The sequence below is a fragment of the Petromyzon marinus genome, unplaced genomic scaffold (assembly GCF_048934315.1).
Source record: "Petromyzon marinus isolate PM22_M1 ecotype Great Lakes invasive population unplaced genomic scaffold, UKy_Petmar_22M1.pri1.0 PM_Scaffold_26, whole genome shotgun sequence".
Lineage (NCBI taxonomy): Eukaryota > Metazoa > Chordata > Hyperoartia > Petromyzontiformes > Petromyzontidae > Petromyzon > Petromyzon marinus.
Window position 1 is genome coordinate 1,143,009 of NW_027423235.1, and position 21,472 is coordinate 1,164,480.

At 45.8% G+C, this 21,472-nt stretch overlaps 1 pseudogene; it reads left to right on the top strand.

Moving 5' to 3' along the window:
• The first annotated feature begins 2,777 nt into the window (after positions 1 to 2,777).
• LOC142923070 (exosome complex exonuclease RRP44-like) lies at positions 2,778 to 21,393 on the top strand (annotated as a pseudogene).
• The last annotated feature ends 79 nt before the right edge of the window (positions 21,394 to 21,472 follow it).

Below are 21,472 nucleotides of genomic sequence, written 5' to 3' on the forward strand. Positions count from 1 at the left end.
GCTGGATTATCTTGGCACAGAGGGCTTCTTGGTAGATGATACAGTGCATTTTAACAGTCTCACCTCCGCTCTCCTGCACCTTGGCACTCACCATAGAAGCCATTCCTTTGCGCTCGCCTGTCATTGCTGGAGCCCCATCCATTGTAATTCCACACAGCTTGTCCCATTTAAGTCCAGCCTGGTTAATTGAATCTGACACAGCTTCAAAACATATCCTTCCCAGTTGTTGTCCCCTTTAGACTCCGAAGATCAAGCAGTTCCTCCGTAATGCAAAAATTCTCATCAACTCCCCGCAAAAAAATTAACAGCCGTGCAGTGTCCGTGGCATCTGTGCTCTCATCACATGCAATCGAGTAAAAATCGAAAGCACAAGCTTTATCTGACACTTGCTGTTTTAAGTTAGCCGACAAGTCTTCAATTCGCCGCACAACCTTATTTCTGGACATACTAACATCGTTAAAATCCTGCATTTTCTCCAGGCACATTCCCACGACTTTAGTGAGGCACTGTTTGATGAAGTCACCGTCTGAGAAAGGTTTCCCGTGTAGGGCAATGAGTTGAGCTACTTCATTGCTGGCTATTGTTGCATTTTCTTGAGCTTTGTTAGCACGGAAAAAAAACCCTGCTGCTGCGTTAGCAGGCTAGCTTGCCATTTGCTTTACCTTCTCTCTCCGCTCGGCGCCAGTGTAGGACGTGAAGGTCTGATGTTTCGTTTCATAATGCCGTCGTACATTGTACTCTTTCATCACGGCAACACTCTCATTACAAATCAAACAAACACACTTCCCCTTGGTTTCTATGAAAAAAATTTCATTTTTCCACCGAGTCTGAAATTTTCTGCACTCGCTTGCAATCTTGCGTCTCTTCGGTTCCGGCATTTCTGGTGACCCTGAGCAAATGTTTTCTTCGATTGCTTGCTTTGTGGAGACGCTGCCTTGTTCAAGACAATATCGCCATCTAGTGTTTAAATTAAGAAATGCAATACAGTGGGCCATAGTCCATTATATTTTTAAACTTTGATACGGGCCAATTAAAAATGGATGGCGGGCCGCAGTTGGCCCGCGGGCCGTAGTTTGGACACCCCTGGTTTATAGCATGTTATATAATAATAAATAGTATAACATTGTAATGTTTAACATAATTCATAAGGCAATATATAGTATTGTAATTTTATAGTGAATATACAGCTGTGTGGTATACAGTAGGGTTGGTAGAATAATACATAGTGTAATATTACAAGTCTAATATTTTACAGTTTAAAGTATAGGGTAGTCTAAAGTAACGCATTGTGTAATTCAAGGGTGGGTTTGTCTATGGTAGTGTATATTACGGTGTATAGTTGTGTAATGTAGGAAAAAGTTTATTTGGAGACATATCAATATAATGCATAATGTTAGAGCTTACATTGGGCTATGTATACGATATTATACAATGTAGTTTAGATTGGAAGGTATAACATTACAATGTATAGTAGTCTAGTTTATGGCATGGTTGTAATGCAACACAGGACAGAGCAGCACATCGTGGCTGTTTCTCCCCCCTCCTCCGTTCCGAGCATGGATGGACTCGTCCGTCTGAACGAGGCTCGTCGCTCTCCGTGGTGCTAACGTTGGAAAGAAGGAAAAAACCGCCACCCATTTTTTTCGCCATATGGCATTGTAATGTATAACGACTTATTGTTAATAGCTCAGCTGATGGAGAGTATATAGAGTTTATTGATAACATTGATGATGTAGTTTGTATTTTAGTTTTTAGTAGTTTACTATATGCTATTCATTAGATAGTGTAGTGTATTCCCAGTTACTTTATGTTTATAGCTCAATTTATTGAAGAATATATTGAGTACATTTATTATATTGATGAAGTTTCTACTTAGTTTTTTTTCACATCGGTTTATTGTATGATAGTTGGGTAGTTGCAGTCCTTTAGCGTCCATATACTAAATGCCTCTGTTGAGATGGAAACTTTGACTTTAACATAGCTATTTCCGTGACCAGTCACATGCTAATCCCTCACATTAACATCATGCTAATCTCCCAGTTACATGCTAATTTCTGACTTTAACACCCTGCTGATCCAACACTTTAACACAGCTATTTAAATGCTAAATTATCCTGTTTGATATGTAAACTCCTTTGTCAAGGCACTTTACCTCTCCCACCTAGTTTAAACGACACTGCGAATCTTAGCAGCAGTCATTGAAGTGCTGTCGTCCCGACAGTTCTGTTCCTTCACCTGAAGAAGGCTACTTATGTTGTGGCCGAAACGTCGTGAAAATTTTATTTTTATTACGTTTTTTTTTTCCATTCTACGTTACTTTACCGAAAGAACCAAGAAGATGAATCCCTGCAGTCACGAAAGCTTTAAATCTGAACTTTACGCAATTAAAAATCATAGTGTAAGATAAGACTACAATCGTTGTCTGCTGTGAGGATCTTCTGTACTCAGGGCCCCGAATGTTTGTGGCAAGTGAAAGTTTGTCTCAGCAAAATATAAGATTTCTCACAGTAGCATACCGTATGACCACACGTCGCTCTGCACCTTGTAGAGCCCATGGAACATGCTTTCTGAAGACATCCACTTTACAGGCAGAGGCACCTAATGGACATGACCGCATGGCCACAAGCACAACAACAATATGTTCAGTAAATTCAGTTCAGGCCGATGCATCGCGATTCGTCATACGTTTTTTGCGTCAGGCCATATTCATCTGGCCAAATTAGCGTCATCTAGCCCTCCACTACCCTGAAGGGTTAAATGTGTAGTGACATCACGGGATGGCACTGTTTAGTGCCGGGCCTAGAGAGGCACGGCGTGCGGTGTATTGACATCGCGGATACCACTCTGGTGTGGGTGTAGTACCAGCCCTAGAGGGGCTCGGTCAGCGCTGATTGATCCCGCTGGATGGCATCACGCTTGGCGTGCAGTGCCAACCCAACAGGATAGGGTGTGGGAGTGCCGACCGTAGGAAACGGGTTACTAAATGCCATGGCACTCTGGTTGACCCGAGAGGACACGTGACCGGTTAAGTCTACAAAGGGGCCCCAAGTGGGGGCTAGGGGTGGTCACGTGGTCGGGGTCCAGATGTTGCTGCTCGATGATTCAAGAAGGTGGTCGTGGCCAAGGGCGGAGCCAGCCACGCCACAGAGAATATAAGCTGGGTCCCCCAGAGGGACCGGCGTTGTTGTTCATCCTGAAGAAACCTTTGTCTACGTCTACGTTCTACCGAGTCTCCAACACATGGACTGGGACACGAGATGTGGTCCCGTTCTGTCGTAGCTAGTCATGTTGTAATTAGTGTAGTTAGCCTGGTGGTCACCACCACAGGTTGTTATTCTGGGCCAGTTACCCCGTGTACCACATGGGGGGGGAGGAGGAAGGGGATTTGTGAAATTGCATCCATATTTTGAACTGTCGGCAGAGCAGGGAGATTGAATCCAATTGCCGACCTCTGGATTGCAAGTCCAGGGTGGGAGAGCCATTGAACCACCGTGTGTGGCAGCACCCCCACTCTTTTTTTCTTAGGGGCTGTGCAAAATAAAATAAAAACATTGAGTACAATTAAAGTGATGGGCCTTCTATCCCGATGATGGTGATGACATTGGCGATACTGATAATGATGCTGATGATGCTAAGTAAGGTGAAGGACTCACATTGCCCTTCACCATGTAGTTGGGGTCAGTCTGGACGTCCCGTGCCAGCCCAAAGTCGCAAATCTTGGCGATGTGTCCATGCGTTACCAGCAATTTCCTCGCAGCCAGGTCGCGGTGGATGCACTAAAAAAAAGAAAAAAATTCCCTGTGTGGCCTTCAACAAACTTGGGGCAACTTCTGTGAAGGTCGGCCACGGTACACGACGGGGTGGGTGCCCAGCAACACGCCCGGCCGCCATTGTCTCCCCAGTGTAGATGTTTACACACCGCACCAGGTACTCATTTGAGACTGAGTCCACCTGGGGAGGCCCAAGACCGGTTCAGATAATTGTCACTGATGTTGGCCGTGAGCGGGAATCGAACTCTGGCCGTTGGGTTCGTAGCACAGTGAACTAACCACTGAGCGACCACTCGCTACCCAGACAGCCATATTAAGGGCAACAAAGACGTGCACCACAGACACAGTCAAATACAAAGACACAGTTAAACACGCACAGTCACAGAGACACAGTTAAACATACTCTTTGGTTCTTTCGGTAAAGTAACATAGGTATAAAATAAAACAAATCACGACGTTTCGGGCGCTAAACCCTGTTTGTTTGGTATACTTCTCTCTCTGTGTCCCCTGTTGTATCTGTGTTAGTTCCCCCCTACTTGTGTGTCTGTATATACATCTGGGGTTATGTGTTTCCTCTCGTAAATTTAGCTCTTCTGTACCTAATGATGGCTGCTTGTGTTGCAACCGAAACGTCGTACGCTATTATGTTATTTTATTATTTCTTATTTATACGTGACTTTACCGAAAAAAACAAAGAGTAATTCCTGCAGTCACAAAAGCTTCGAATCAAGTCTGAACCACCTCTACGGGGAGGTATGAGGTTTGTGTCTTTGTGTTGTCTCTGCTTGTGTATCTGCCTTTGTGTCTTGGCTTGGATTTGTGTCTCTGTGCTGTCTCTGCCTGTGTGTGGGCCTTGGTGTTTCCGAGTGTGTGCTGCTGCACCCCCTTTGCTCCATGCATACCTCATGCTAAATTGTCCCATTGTCTCTCAGCCTTACCTTCTCTGCCTATTTAAGGCGACTTCACTGTGTGCGTGTCTGTGCTGGTTCACTCTACTTGGATGTCTATGTGTGTGTGCGCGGTCTGTATTTTAAATTTCATACTTAACTTGCAATTTAGCAATCTTTGAAATAGCGTAATCAACCACACTATGCGTTAATTGTGTTTTGACCGACCGTCTGTGTTGCTTTATATGGTTTCCAAATTTTGCTAAACCCTGTTTGTTTGGTATGCTTCTCTCTCTGTGTCCCCTGTTGTATCTGTGTTAGTTCCCCCCTACTTGTGTGTATGTATATACATCTGGGTTTATGTGTTTCCTCTCTCTCGTAAATTTAGCTCTTCAATACCTGATGATGGCTGCTTGTGTTGCAACCGAAACGTCGTACGCTATTATGTTATTTTATTATTTCTTATTTATACGTGACTTTACTGAAAAAAAACAAAGAGTAATTCCTGCAGTCACGAAAGCTTTGAATCAAGTCTGTAGTGCCTCTTGTTAAACAGTGCTTTAGTTAAACAGGAAAATTAATAAATCCAGCAGGCATGACTTGAAAAGTAACAAAATTACATTTTGGGTGGCACTCTAAATCGTCCGGTAAATCGTGTACCCCCAGTGGAGGAATACGTGCGCAGCTTGCTGGACAACCCTGAGTTGATTGACCGTCTGGCACTGGCCTCGGAGCAGGTGAGACTCCGTATGCGTGCATCAGCTCTGCCCCCCCCCCTCATATTTATGGTGCGGGCCTGTACCCTTGTCCGACCCCTCACTTCCGCGTTGCATCCAGCTGCCTCACTGAAGAAAGGGACACTTGCCTTGCGCTGAGTACGACGTTTCGCTGGTTGTAATCGCCAGGGAAACGATATACTCGATTTGTAAGTGTTGTGGGTTTACTCTCCAATACACTGGCGTGCTGCAGTAGTAACTAATTGACACGTTTTGTTTTACGTAGCAAACCTTACTAATTGGCTGTACCGGGTTAACTACACACATTTACGCGCTCTTACCCAAAAAACCTTTATTATGGATAATATTGGTCGCGAAAGAATACGTGTTAAACAGCTCCCTTTTAGAACGTCTCATCCTCACCAGCAATGGTCAATCAATCAAATAAATCCTAGATTTATAACGTGGAATATTTAGCAAAAAGCAGAGACGGAAGGGTGAAACTCTAGAGGTAGCTCTATGATATCCGCTTTTGTGGAACGTTCTCTAACACAGATGGCCGTACTGCTCTGAGATAAATCAGACTGGATCCTTCGTCTCGTTACGTGATGGCGGTTGCAAAATTGTTGTTGACGCGTGCATGTGCCGTGCGTGTGCTGTGTACGTGTGCAGGATGTGGTGGAGTCCCGGGTAATCTTCCCCGAACATCTCCCGCTGTCCCAGCTGCAGCAAGGTGTGCGCTCCGGCCGGTTTGTCCAGGGAACCTTCCTTGCGAGTCGTGAGAATTACCTGGAGGGGACTCTGAGGGTGCGAGGGGACGGTGACAGTGATAAAGAGGTACACGTTTCACAAGCCTGCGTCTGGAAGGAACAATGCTGTTCGATCGTATCTGTGTGAGTTTTAAAAACAAATTTATAATGAAGCAGTGGCATAGCGTTCTTGGCATGAGCAGTAGCTCTTAACCTTTACTGCAAGGCTGCAGTAAAGGTTAAGAGCTACTGGGCTAAAATATTTGTATTTTGAACGTCTTTTGCACCCTACGTAGGTGTCGTAGCCTGGCTCCTGCCGCCCCGGCCTGTGGGTCCTGGTGCAGTTGCACTGCCTGCACACTCGATAGCTACGCCACCACAACCACGTTATTGTGACTACTTTAATAATAGGGGTTTTCCCTTTTTTTCTGGCAACAACACTGAAACCTTTTACAAGGAATCATGTGTGCATTAACCACAATACTTGTGGTCAAAATGCAAACAAAAAACACACTATGATAATCCATGATAAGGCGATCTAACCCAAAAACCTTCATTATGAATAATATTGGTCGCGAAAGCCTACATGTTAAACACACTATGATAATATATGCATTGTCCTTGAGACTGATTGGTCCACACCAGGGATGGCTTTCTTTTGAGCCTCGACCCAATTGGTGCGAGACCAGAGGATGCCAAAAGGCATACGCATATATTGCAAATATTATCAGTGTGTTTTTCTTTGCATTTTGACCACAAGTATTGTGGTTAATGCACACATGATTCCTTGTAAAAGGATTCAGTTTTGTTGCCAGAAAAAAGGGGAAAAACCCTATTATATTTTGGTACTGGCAAAGCAGGTCTAATGATGGTTGTGACTACTTTGTTAACAAAATTAATGGTCTATTTCCACGTCCAAAATGTAACGTTAAATAACAATTAGGTACATTGGCCCTTTGTTGGAGAAAAAACTCAGTCCAGAAATCGCCCTGCTTGAACATATGTTACTGAAAAACATTGGTTTCAGAAGATTGATGGGCTCATAGTCCTACATTTTAAATTGTTTATTCGTGGTATTAAAACTCTTGTACAGTAAAACCTTGGATTGCGAGCATAATTCGTTCCGGAAACGTGTTTGTAATTCAAAGCACTCGTATATCAAAGCACTCGTATATCAGTTGTGATCACGTGACGCTCGGCAGTACAAAGCTGCTCGTATTGCAAGACCCTCGCTCGTTTATCAAATTCATATTCATTAAAATTTTTGCTCGTCTTGTAAAACACTCGCAGACCAAGTTACTCGCAATCCAAGGTTTTACTGTATATGCTGCTCTCTAACAGCACTTGGCCCAGCGGTCTGTTCAGGCTATACGGGGGATCTTTTTTGTCTCCATGCAGGTGTTGATCCAGGGGCTGCAGCATTTAAACCGCGCGATGCACGACGACATCGTGTGCGTGGAGATGTTCCCCGAGGAGCGCTGGGTTGCCCCCTCCTCGCTGGTCCTGCACGATGAGGGCGTCGCAGGGGACGTTGCAGAAGAGAATGAGGAGGATGTGGTGAGTGGAGCGTCAACACTGCTGAACCAAAATCAAACCCAGACACCTGCAGTGTGCGTGTCTCTCTCCCCGTGGTCGCATGGATTTTTCTCCAGGTCCTCCGGCTTTTCCCTCCACAGTTACAATCTGACATGCACTTAGAGTATTTGGCTGCTATCAATTTCAAATGTGATAAGATACTTCATTGAACGATCATTTGTGGCCAGGTCACTTAAAAAGAGCTATGTAGCTCTCAGGGTCCTTACCTGGTAAAGTTAAAATAGTTTATAGTTTTTAAATAGTTTTAATATAGTTTAAACAAAGAATAACAACAAAGACTCAACCACTTCAAGAGAGACCTTAAACATAATGAACACCGTGTGACCAGACAACAATCCACATTAGAGATGCTGTTAGCTTGATTTTGCGTTTATTAAATGACTTTACCTTACATTACTTCAAAATCAAGTCAGGAGTGCTAATCATTTCGTTCTTTTTTTGTATGTACGTAGGGGTTATTTGACCATACTTCGATGCGGGTTGGTGAAGGGGGGGGGGGCATAGATCAGGAGCATAGAAGGACAGGACAACAGTTCATTTTGCTGTACTGCGCTCTGCTGCCAGCCATTTTGGCGCAGAGCCTATACCACCTGTTATGCATATCCAGGCTCAACACGGCGTCGCTTCCACGGTCTGAGCTGGGTCACAGGGTGGCCTCTATATTGAAAAGTAATTTCTTTAGAACTGCTTTTTGTATTTAGATTGTTGTCCTTTCCGCGCACCTCCGATTAGCATGATTGGCTGTGTACGGTGCGAAATAAGTTCTACATGCATACATACCACAGTGACAAAATGCAAAACATAATAAAGTACAGCAATTAAGTTAATTGAAATTGGCACGAAAACACCCGTGGTTTATGAAAAGTCGACAATTTTTCACAAACATAAACAAGTGTTAGATATTAAATCGCATGTAGTGCAAGTTGGCTTGGGCAGATTATTTATAGACTGATCATTGCACAGTTATACTTATAAAAACGTTACGTAAACATTAAACACATATAGGGTGACTGATGTGCTAAGCAGGTAAGAGAAATGTCATTCAGTGAAATCATAAAGAATCGAGAGATTAAGCATCAAATTGTGAATTAGATGGGAGGGTAACCTTTGTTGTAGATAATATTGGTCGCAAAAGCCTACGCGGTTTTTTTTTTAACGTGTGGTATCTGATGGGCGTGTTCCGGTTGATTCTATCAATTGCCAGAACTGTTTTAACTTATCAATATTTACGGAGGACTCCTCACTGTGATCTTTTGTCATTTTAACAAAGCGTCAGTCTCATTATTGACATTGATGAGACACAGCATGAAACCACATCCGCAGGTTAAGCGCTATTGTTTTGGATTGCTCCTTCCCCTTCAAGCCAAATTGTATTGTGTTACGCAGTGAGTTGGAAAAAAATAGTTGATTCATTATTTCAGTGTGTGAGAGAGACGCTACTGTGGTGAGTGCTCATTTGAGTTTGCGTTGTCATCTCCCGGTGCTATCCCAGCTGCTGCTGCTGCTGTCGTCGCTCTTGCTTAGATTACGCAACACGATGTTTGTCCTTTGTTTTGGTCTCCAGCTGAAAGCCGAAAGTGGGAAGATGCGTCGGCCCACTGGCAAAGTGGTTGGCATCATCAAGCGGAACTCGAGGCCGCTGTGCGGCATCGTCATGCCCAGCCCAATCAAGGAGGTGGGCTGATCTGCATGTGTGTGTGTACGTGTGGGGAGCGGTGATGTAGCGGTTAGCGCGCTGCGCTACGAATTCTGGGACCCGAGTTGGATTATATTTATCGCTCATAACCAATAAACAGCGGCAAATGTCTGAACCTGTCTTGGGCCCTTCCCTAGGTCGACTCGGCCATAAATGAGTCTCTGATGTGGCATATAAACATCAGCGCTGTGGAGACAAAGGCGGTCGGGCATGGTGCTGGCCGTACCCACCCCGTCGTTTGCCGTACCAGCTTGAATAGGTGTGTGCTGACGGCACTCGCCCAAACAGTTTGTTGAATGCCTTACTGGGGGCTCTTTGTGCGTGTTGCAGGCCACCCGCCACCTGTTCACGCCCGCGGACCGCCGCATGCCACGAGTGCGGGTGGAGACAAGACAAGCAGCGTCCCTGCAGGCCCACCGCATCGTGGTGGCCATCGATGGCTGGCTGCGACACTCCTGCTACCCGAACGTTCGACTGCACCGTGACGCCCCGCACGCCGTGACACCTTATCCGTCCGTCCCGTGGTCGGCATCGTCGGGCTCATCCTTCTGTCTCTTGACGCACGGCCACGCGGCTCTGTATGCAATACAGCCGTCGAACCCAAAACACGAACGGTGACACGGTGAATTGGAAGTCAGGGTGGATGAGCTGGCACCACTGTGATTTTTTTGTTTGAAAGCATGGCAAACTCACCTGTGATTCAACCTAGGTTATTAAGGTGTTGTAAGTTGATAGTCTCAGCCCAGTCACCAATAACTGCACCAAAAACGATATTAAATTTGGTCGTGCACTTCGATTGTTTAATTTCCATCTCTGAGAAAACTACTGCTTTTGACTGCCATGTGATGAACATTACTTTGATTGGCAGAGTGGTTGGAAAAGCACTGCCCCCCTACAATTTGGACCGCATTTCACTTCATTGGATCTTAGAAGTAGCTCTGTTATGTGTGCTCCTGTGGGTCGTCCTTGACCACGAAGGGTGGTATAGATTGCTTGTCTTGTGTGATACCATTAACACAATGAGAAAAAAAATTGGGGAAAAGCTAAATATATTGTTAAGATGGATTATTTGGGTTGTATCTTTGTTTAAACAGATGCCGGTTAATATTCTACATCATGAACGTTAGGTACAAGGTTGGCATTGTGGTTGTGCTTTTCATACCTATTTGCCACTGCACAACCGAGCGGCACCATGGCTGGCACGGTTTAGTAGGCTGCAGGTTGTTTATTCACTGCAAAAGCGGATCCATGCCATGAACGGTCAATGCTTTGAACAAGTCTAGGCACGTGCAGATGACGCTGTGGTGCCACGTCCCCGTGGTGTACCGACTGCCGTCACCCAATTAACGTGTCGCTAGCCCCGCCCCTGGCCCTGCTCGGCCCCCGGATAGATTTGGATGCCTTGTGGGGCCAGCATATCACGGTTTGGTTCCGGTTCGACACAGCAAAAAGCCAGTGGGTGACCACAGACACCTCGAGAGATCTGCGCCGTCTGGGTTCCAATGTATCATTGGAAAAGGGATACCGGTGACGATTGGCCACGTATGTGCATATGCATGTTGAACTTCTTCCGTACCATACGTAGACAACCGTGCTAATCGTCGGTGTGCTTGTGCAGGGCCATTTTGCGCGCTCTCTGGGCGAATGTGGGGATAAGGAGACGGAGACAGAGGTGCTGCTGCTGGAGCACGACGTGCCACACCAGCCCTTCAGCCAGGCCGTACTTGCATGCCTGTCCCCTCCCACATTCAGCATCACAGCAGAGGTACGCATGAGACGTGTGACGATATGTCAATTCATCGATTGAGTTCAATTCTTACGCCTGCGGTGTGTTGGTGTGTTTGGTCGTGCATGTGAGAATCCTTTACTTCAATGTTCTTTATTACAAGGCCCACGGGCCACTCGTAGCCTCTGGGTGGCCTTTGGTGTGGCCCATGACGTGTGGCCCCCGACAATAGACAAATGCGAAAACACCCCCCATCATCATCATCGTGCTGTCAAACCTCAATAGTTTCAAGATGTTTGGCCTGCGTAGAATACCTTCTAGAGGGCCTCTCTGGAGCTCTCCCTCCAGTCGAGGTCCTTCCGCTGCACTGGCATGAACGAGAAGCCACGGGGCTCTACACCTTTACCGCAGACCGTATATAGAAAAGCCGTCGACCTGAAAGAAAGTCGATGGCTCGGACACATCATCGTAAGAAGAGAGGAAATTCACATCGGAGGAAGGAAGGCGACGGACTTATGGAAGCACCAGGGCGGAGACCCGAGAGGCAGGCCTCGAGAGATGCGGATCAAAGTGGTGAGCCAGGATGTGGAGGACTCTGCAGTAGCTGTGGAGATGGTCCAGTACAGAAATGAATGGAGCAAGGGGACTACAAACTTTTTTCCTATAACGCTGTACTTGCGTTCCTGAAGAACACCGAATTGTGGAAAAATCGCATAATAAATAATATAGGGTAAAGCACAGTCCGCGATAACACGTGAGATGCGTACGCAGGCTTAACAAAGACTTTGGGTACGTGAGTAGCATCTAGAAGCATCCAGAAGCATCCCGCCTTGTGTGATGCTACACCGAGGCAACCGTACAACCGCTTATTCTGCCTCGCACAACGCAGTTCTGTTCACTCGATCGCCTTTTATCCAATTCGCATCCATGTTATGAAAAAAATGTGTTCCCTAATGCATTCATCGCATTATATCTAATTCACGATATGAAAACACGCAGAGTTATAGGAGAACGGACTGTACTTTGAAAATATTCAGTCGCCTATTGAGAAGATGGAACGCCATTAGAATGAAGTTGGTTTACCCATGTATGGCTCACCCTGTGTTTTGTTTGTTGTAAGGCAGCGTTTTGTTGAACCTGGTGCTGTGTGTGTCCCGTACAAGGACCAGGCTGGCAGGGAGGACCTCCGTGCGTTGTCCATCTGCAGTGTGGATCCTCCAGGCTGCACAGACATCGACGATGCCCTACACTGCAAACCGCTCGACAATGGGAACACCGAGGTATTCATTTGGTGGTGGTAATCGTGGTCACGGTCGCGGTAATTCGTGCCTATTCCTTTCATGGTTTTGTCAATGCTAACGGAGGTGACAAGGGGAGTTTAGTGCACAATGATAAGTGCACTGCACATTCATCCTGTCAAGCTGGTTTAGTTCCAGTCATGGCTAACACCGGTACAGAGTGATATCTAAAAAAACTGCCCAAGTTCTCCCCTTCACCACATGCATTGACCATCGTAATAAAGCAAGGTCAAATGACAATCGCGACCCATTACGGCATGGAGAAGCCCTCATCCTGCAGTGGATTGACAAAGGGGTGGACAATATTCCTGTTATTAAGTTTCCAAACATTGTTGCCTTAGTGCCCGTATTCTTGGTCTCTGCTCGGCTCAGGACTGACTTCAACATGGCTCGGTTCTGGCTTGATCTGCTCCGTTGCCTCCAAAGAAGCATGAGTGGCTCAGCTGTGCCTTGGCTCAGGCTTAGCTCACGGAAATTCTGAGCGTGGCTGGGAGCATGCAGAGATATACGAGGAGGCACAAGAGACACAGAGGCTCAGGGCTGGAACCATGCTTAGAGGCAGCTCGGGTTTTAAGCGTTGCTTTGATGTGGATTATTGAGAATTATAATCATAATATTTATACTGGAGGAATCCGATGAGCTATAAAGCTATTTTTCACATGTCCAGCAGAGGCGGGTAAGAACGTTACAACAACAAACAGTACAAAAACATAATAGTAGTGCAAAGTACAAGAAAGATAAACAAATAACCCAAACACAAACAAATACAACGAAACCATCCCCATCCTACCAGGCAAAGCCCACTGAGGTATTGATTTATTTTTGATTAGTGACCTGGCCACAAATGAATAGCTCAACAAAGTGGCCCATCATTTGGACATTTATAGCAGCCAAAATAATAGAAATAATCTCAATGCATGTTGCGCGAGAGCCAAGCCTGAGCCAAGCCATGGCTAAGACCCCACTGGCCTAAGTGTCCACGTCACTGGCCGAATGCCTGGTTCACAATGAATGCACCAGGTAGTAATGGGTGTGCATTTCATTTCACATTATTCTGCTTTGGTCGGAGTGGCTATGGTGGAGGTTATGCATGCATGTGGAGTGAGCGACTTCCGCCAGACGTCTAGTAGAAGGCGTCTTATTTATTAAAAGCACACAGGGCGATACACTTCGTAACGCGGCTACACCTAGGCTGTACAAACACGCAGCCCATCTGCGTCCTGCGTAGCTACGCTGGCTGGTTAACGAGCGTAGCGGCGGAGACAGAGCTGCTCTTGCAGAAGAACCAGCCACGTGGTCGAAGACGAAGAGATGATGACGGTAGCGACGCAACCAGGACCCAGACCCCACGCTAACAGCCCCGAAGTTCTGATTCGGTGCTCTTTATATCTGCCTGGAGTGGCCAAGCTCCACCTCTGGCCACGCCCCCTTTCTAGAACCTTCTAGGCCCTTCGGGATGGTTCCCGGAGCTTCTCGACTGACTCCGCCGTTGACCTTTACCCCAGATACGCCCCTTCATAATAAGGCATTATGTAATGCAGCTATAACCTTAATTACCCTTACAGGCCGGCAGGTATCACCCTGTCATTACACATCCATGCATGTGAGGGTGGTGACGGTGTATTAATGTGTGTTCTAGGTTGGGGTACACATCGCCGATGTGAGCTACTTTATCCGGCCGGGGAATGCCTTGGATGAGGAGGCATCTCTGCGTGGTACCACAGTTTACCTGTGTGAGAAGGTGAGATGTGGATTTCTTCTTGCCACAATATCAAGTGTTTTACGACCTGCCGATTTCATCTTTTCATTCTTAACTTTACGACATGATGTAAAATATTATGATGTAACGATCATCGCGGTACCAGTTTCCCCACAACTGTAATTGTATTTGACATTTTCACCACATTTTTTTGTGTGCTTTTCAGTACTTCCCGTATGAATAACGATAACTTAAAAATGAATTAGAATAAAAAAATGTGCAATAACAATGCTAAATATATCTCATGATGTTTTAAACGAGTTGATTTTTGCGGATTTCTTATCATATGATGTACCGTGACATCATGAGCGGCAGGCTATCGGCGCAGTGGTAACACTTGTGCCTTGCAGCAAGGAGACGCTGGGTTTGATTACTCAACTCTTGTGCCTTTTTGCTTGCAGTTTTGTTTGTTCTCACCCCTGTTAGTGAATGGGTTTCCTCTGGATTCATCAGATTTCTTCTAAATAAAACCCATACAATCTTTACTGGCATTCGCGAAAACATCTCCTTGCTGAACAGTTACCTGCAGGTGACTTAATCATGTGTGGGTTTGCTTGCAAAACACTCGTTGAGTTGGTGCATATGTATTTGCCAGATTGTGTTTATTGACAGAGAAGTTGTTGCGTTTGTGTTTGTGCGCCTGCAGAGGATTGATATGGTGCCAGAGTTATTGAGCTCAAACCTGTGTTCCTTGAGATCCAACGTCGACCGGTGAGATGCACCAACAACTGTTAACTCGCGAGTGCGCACATTGCAACCCATACTCAGCAGCTAACGTGCGTTGTTGCCAGGTGCACATGTAATCCCATGATGCGTGGCACTGTTAAAGTGTCATTGTACAGATCCACACTAGCATGTGTACATACATAAGCAGCCAAACCAGGATGGCACAATGGTAACACGTGTCTCACAGCAAGAATGGCCTAGGATTGATGCCCGACTTGGTTGCCTTTCCATGTAGCTTTTGTATGTTCTCCCCCTATTTAGCATGGGTTGACTCCAGGTTATCAGGTTTCCTCTCATCGCTAACATAAACGTGTTATTACTACTATGATCCTTAACCAAGAAAAGCCTCACTGAATCTCATAACTTCGGTAGGGTACTGCAAAGCTTTTGTAGTCGAACAATGGTTGCTACATATATATTTCAGTTGAGTAATTTGTAACAACCCAAACCGGTATTTGGTCAAACATCCCACTGCTGAAAGAATGACTCGACTACCAAAAACTTGGCAAGACCCTCCTGAAAAAGAGTCTCGAGACTTTGCGAGGCTTTCCTGAGTGAACACCCTGCACCACTCCAATGACGACGACTCCGCCACTCGACGGTGAATGGCGACGGTGCATGTGCTGTGCGCGTGCAGGCTGGCGTTCTCGTGCATATGGGAGATGACTCCAAAGGCTGAGATCGTGAGCACACGTTTTACCAAGAGCATCATCAATTCCAAGGTGATTTCCCCCCCACAGACGTTCAGTTTTTGTAAAACTCTCGTTTGCTTTCACGTGTATTGTATCGGTGCCTTGCTATGTTAGTGCAGTTGAGGTTTCCGGATGGCTGAGAGGTCAGAGCGTTGAGCTTGCACCTCTGGGTTCACAAGTGTAGCGAGATGAACCGGGTTCACAAGTGGTAGTATGTATGTTGAACTTCTTTTGCACCGTACGTAGCCAACTGTGCTAATCGGAGGTGCGAGGTAGGACATGAAAGTAGTGAGTTGATGGTCTCTGTCCAGTCAACAATCACTGCACAAAACACAGAACATACCAATTCGTCACGAGTACAGCACACCGGTGTGTTGTACCAGTGACGAATTGGCCACGTTCTGTTTATGTGACAACCCTTACTAGTCCACTGTGGGGTGGTGGCGGGTTTAACGACATATTTATGTATTTACACAATCTAACCCAAAAAAAACCTGTATTATTAGGGATGATATTGGTCACGAAAGCCTACGTGTTAAACTCACTGCACAAAAGACCACCAAATTACATTGCACTAAATTTGGTTAAATTCCAGCTTTGAGAATTCAAAAAATATCAATTTTGCTGTCTTTGGGTGAGCGTAACCCTCAGTGGTCATCGGGAGCCACGTAGACATCTGTTGAGTTCTGGCTTGGGCTTGGATCAGGCGTGGGCATTGTGTAATTGCGAGGACCCCATGGTTCACCCGTGGTGTGTTCATCGTATCCCCGCAGGCGTCTCTGACATACGCAGAGGCTCAGCTAATGATGGACGACGCCGGGCAGAAGGACCCGGTCACCAGCAGCTTGCGTGGCCTCCACTCCCTGGCCAAGATCCTCAAGCAGAGGCGCATTCAAAACGGGTAACTCATTGTCAAGATCCTCATCCCCTCCACCGCCTCTGGAGCGCTGAGCAGTATTAATGGGTGCACCACATTTAGTCGATCGGCAGGTCGCCTGTGGTGCGGTAAAGTGTGGTTACTCCCGTGTCTTCTAAGACATCCGGCCAGCGTGGAAGAGTAGGCTAAAATACATTGAGAGGGACTGTAAAAGGGTGTATCTCTAGAGGGGCCCCATCTTATGGGAGCCCCCTTCTTCCAGCAGTGGCTTGAGCAAGCAATTGCAAGGCTGCACCTGTAGCTTTTTTTGACCCCATGATGCATGAGGCTTGGGTGAATACCATGCACAAAGAAGTGTTACAGGATTCATACTCTTTGTTTTTTTCAGTAAAGTCACGTATGTAAAACTATAAAATAAAATAACAACTAAATTAAATAACGACGTTTCGGGCGCAACACAAGCGTCCTTCTTCAGGTGGGACAACCACAGCCAGAAACAATTGCTGAAGTGGGCAAAAAAGGGCTGTTGTAACAAGAGGCTATATAGGTAAGAGAGTGGGGGGGAGCAAGGGGGGAGAGATAGAGAGGGGGGGTGTGGGATAGGGGAAGTGGGGTGCTGCTAGAGGGATTAAAGGGGCGAGCACGGCAAAATGCCAGGGGGGGGGGTGGAAGTGAGCGGGGCTGGGAGTGGGAGGCTGAAGAGGCTGGAGATGCAGAAATGAAGGCAACAATAAAGAAGTTAAGGTTTTACCTGGTTAATAACATCCTTCTAGATTGGAGTGTTACAGGCTGCTGCGGGGCTACATTGTGGGCAATAGAGGACAATGCAGTGACATAAATTGTTTTACTCTACTTAATGCTCCCATGTCTGTGCTCCCCCACCTTTGCCAACGCGTACTGACCACCACGGTTAAGTACGGTAAAACTACCCCACGACCCGCATGACATGGGGCGGCCCTCATCCAGCAGTGGATTGACTTAATGAGCTGTGCATGTTCAACTCAAATATCTGAGTTTGTGAAGTGTCTTATATTAAGATTCTGTGTTGTTTTGGCTGGACATGATAATCGCTCATGTCCCTTCTCCACCCGTAGGCCATTGACTCTGGCATCCCCTTGAGGTCCGATTCCACATGGACAGCGAAACCCACGACCCGATCGACCTGCAGACCAAGGAACTCAAGTGAGTCTCGTCAACAAGACACCTCCCATGACTGCAATCCCACTGTTGTGCAGATCTCTCTATCAGAATCAAAATATATATTTATACTGGAAGAATCCGATGAGCTATAAAGCTCTTTTTTCACAGATGTCCAGTTGGGGCAGGTCACAACGTTACAACAACAAACAATACAAGCACACGTTAGGATTGCAAAGTATTGGAAAGGTAAACAAATAACTTAAACAAATATACAAATACAACTAAACTATTTTTATCTTACCAAGTAAAACCCTGACCACAAATGATAGCTGAACAAAGTGGCTTATCACGTGGGAAATTTATTATCAGCAAAATAATCTAAGATAAAGATTCTTGACCCTTGTGATTGATGTGTTGTGTTGGCGGAAACTGGTGCGTGTACACAGGGAGACCAACTCGATGGTGGAGGAGTTCATGTTGCTCGCCAACATCTCCATGGCGGAGCGCATCGTAGGCGAATTCCCCGAGTGTGCGCTGCTCCGACGCCACCCGGCACCTCCGCCTTCCAACTACGACATCTTGGTGAATGCGGCCAAATCAAAGGTAGAGTTAGAACCCCTTTTAACGACCACCCTTGTTAACTAATCGCTTAACAACGGGCCTCCATAGAGCTCAATGTGTAGGCTTAACCGACCATTTCCCTGTTAACGACGGGCTGTTGTAGGTACAGTAAATATGAATTAATGCCACGTAGAAGGGAAACAATAAAATAATAAAAATATAAAACAATAAAATTATCACGACGTTTCGACTGCAACACAAGCAATCATCATCAGGTGTGAAAACCACAACAAGAAAATTTGAAAAAAGTGGCAGATATTTTTAACGTTAGCACCACGGAGAGAGATTTGACAGTTTGTTCAGATGGACGAGTCCATCTATGTTCGGAAAAGAGGAGGGGGGAGACGAAAAATAATGGATGCGGTCTGAAAGCCACCTTAAGCGTGATCAATCAATTAAGACCCGAAATGGTTTATGAAATCTCTCTCCGTGGTGCTAACGTTAAAATAACCGCCACTTTTTTCAAATTTTATTGTTGTGGTTTTCACACTTGATGATGATTACTTGTGTTGCAGTCGAAACGTCGTGAGAATTTTATTGTTTTAAATGTTTATTATTTTATTGTTTCCCTTCTACGTGAATTTACCGAAGGAACCAAGAATATGAATCCCTGCAGTCACGAAAGCTTTAAATAAAAATGAATTAATGCATTTATTAACAGTGTTTATTTTAATATGATGTGTTTATAATGTTAGTATCTTTATGTATTCATATCCATTGTTTAAATATTATAAAGTACGTTTTTTGGGTGAACAAGGGAAACTTTTGATGCTATCGGAACGAATTAAGCTTTTAACACGTATTTCCTATACTCGCTTAATGACCAAATCCTTTAATGCTCGGGTTCGTGGAACCAATTACCGTCTTTAAGAGGGTTTCTACTGTCTCTAGATTGCTGTTAACCTTCCTTCAATATCATCCTCCTCGCAAGGAATTCAGAGGTCGCCGGGTGGCTCAAATTTTTGTTTGAGGTCTTTTGGTTTAACCGGGTGGGAACTCAAGAGACCATAATAGTCTCATTTGCAAGGGTCACCTGGGTCACCCTATGACCCAGAGATTACAGCTGGGACCCTGGCTTCAAAATCCAGCAGCCGCATTGAACATACTGTGTTATCAAGTGTAGGGAGTTGAAGGACTCGGCTCGTTTCCCAGCTACTCCACAGAAAGAAGCAACAAAAAACCATCACGATAAATGTAGTACTGTATTTAATTTTAGATAAATTCCAGCACTGAAATGTTGAAATATCAGGTCGACTTATTGTGATGAACATTATGCTCAAAATGGGTGGGAATGTGCTACCCCCTACTGTGAAGCAGAGGTGTCTTGAAACGATGTCAGTATTGGCCTGAGCGAGCAATTGCAGGGCTGCACCTTTTACCTTTATCTTGAGATGTAGCCGTATAGTTTCCACTCGCCCTTAGAGGCAGAGCAACTCAAAAGGTGTGACGAACCACAGACAACGCTGGAAGGCAGCCAGGCACTGTGCCAGATGTAGATTAATCCACTTGCCGTACTGCCTTCTCCTGGCAAGCCAGGTTATAGAAACCTGAATGCCTACAGGAAGTGCGCTGAATAACGTTTTCTTTCCAATACACCACAACCCTTGCTGCTTCCCCAGCACTGAACTACAAGCCACGTGCGGGATAGTCACCTCACAAACGCCGGTGTGCCCGATTTTTTTGCGCAGAACATCGAGATCCAGGTGGACTCGGCTAAGGCGTTGGCCGAGTCCCTGGACCGGGCGGCGGTGCCGGGAGCGCCACCATACCTCAACACTCTGCTGCGCATCCTGGCCACGCGCTGCATGATGCAGGCCATCTACTTCTGCTCCAGCATGGATCCCGACACCCACCACTACGGGCTCGCCACCGCCATCTACACCCACTTCACGTTGCCCATTCGACGGTGACGTGCTCTGGCGTCAGGCACACGCGTGAAATTGACCTTCGCGATTATTGAGGGGACTATGTTGTTGTCTTGGTGTGGTCTGGGACTGTGCTGCCTTTCCCAAGTTTAGGAATTTATTCATTAATTGATGTACTTATGCAATGTTAATTTGTCATTATGGCACACCTCCGATTAGCACGATTGGCTACGTACTTGTATATCTTTTTTCTATTATTTACTTTTAGTGATTTGTTTACCTTTCCTATTCTTAGCACTCCTATCATCTACCTACTGGACATCTGTCAAAAAGAGCTTTTATCGCGAATCGGATTTCTCCAGGATAAAGATTCAGATTTTGACTTATTTTTCTAAAAGGTCCTATAAACGGGAAGTTTGGCCAATTCCTTAAATGGTTGTTTGGCTTGTGTTGGAGAAAAACTAGAGGATCCGGAGAACACCAACGCCTACAAGGAGGGTGACAGTGTTCCACGTGCAGAATCAAGAATCCATTGCCGTGTTGCAGCGGCGGCCAAAAGTGAATTGCAATTCTGCCATGGATCGCTAACGATTTTGTTGTGAATCTTAAATAAGAACACAGATATGAGCAGGCAGCAATTTGCGTTACATCTGATGACAAATAAAAAAAATCCTCAACAAAGAATTAAATTCATACATTAATAAAGCTAATTTCCACAAGCAGATGGTGCTAGAACGTGGTATGTCCAGAGTACAGTATTCTATCACAGCGTTAAATCCATCTGAGTCATTGTTTGAGTAGCTTTCTGGTGGATCGTGAAACCCGCTGAGATCCACCAGAATGAATCGCGGTGCTTGGTGGATTAATACCGCTGCTCCGTTGGCATCTCGTGGCCATACCGCAGCCTGTATCTACTGTAAATTTAATCTTCATATTAAATAGAGGCTACAACAAATGTGAATATTGTTGTTGTTGTCTCCCTGTACCGTTACAGATACTCGGATGTGATTGTGCACCGGCTGCTGGCCGTGTGCGTGGGCGCCGACCCCACGTACCCGGCGCTCACCGATAAGCAGAAGCAGCAGCAGCTCTGCAACAACCTCAACTACCGCCACAAGATGGCGCAGTACGCCCAACGCTCGTCTGTAGCTTTCCACACGCAGGTGGGAGGCGGAAGTGTGGGCCACGTGGAGCTTGCACGGCGTGTGCTTAGGCACCTGATAATGCGTCCATTCGTCTCTTGAAAACCATTTTTAAGGCCACGAAAGCAGGCATCGTATTGTGCGTGTAGTAAGAATCAATTGTTTTCTATTCACACGCTTACGTGTGGTGGTGCCGTGGCTGTACTGGTTGG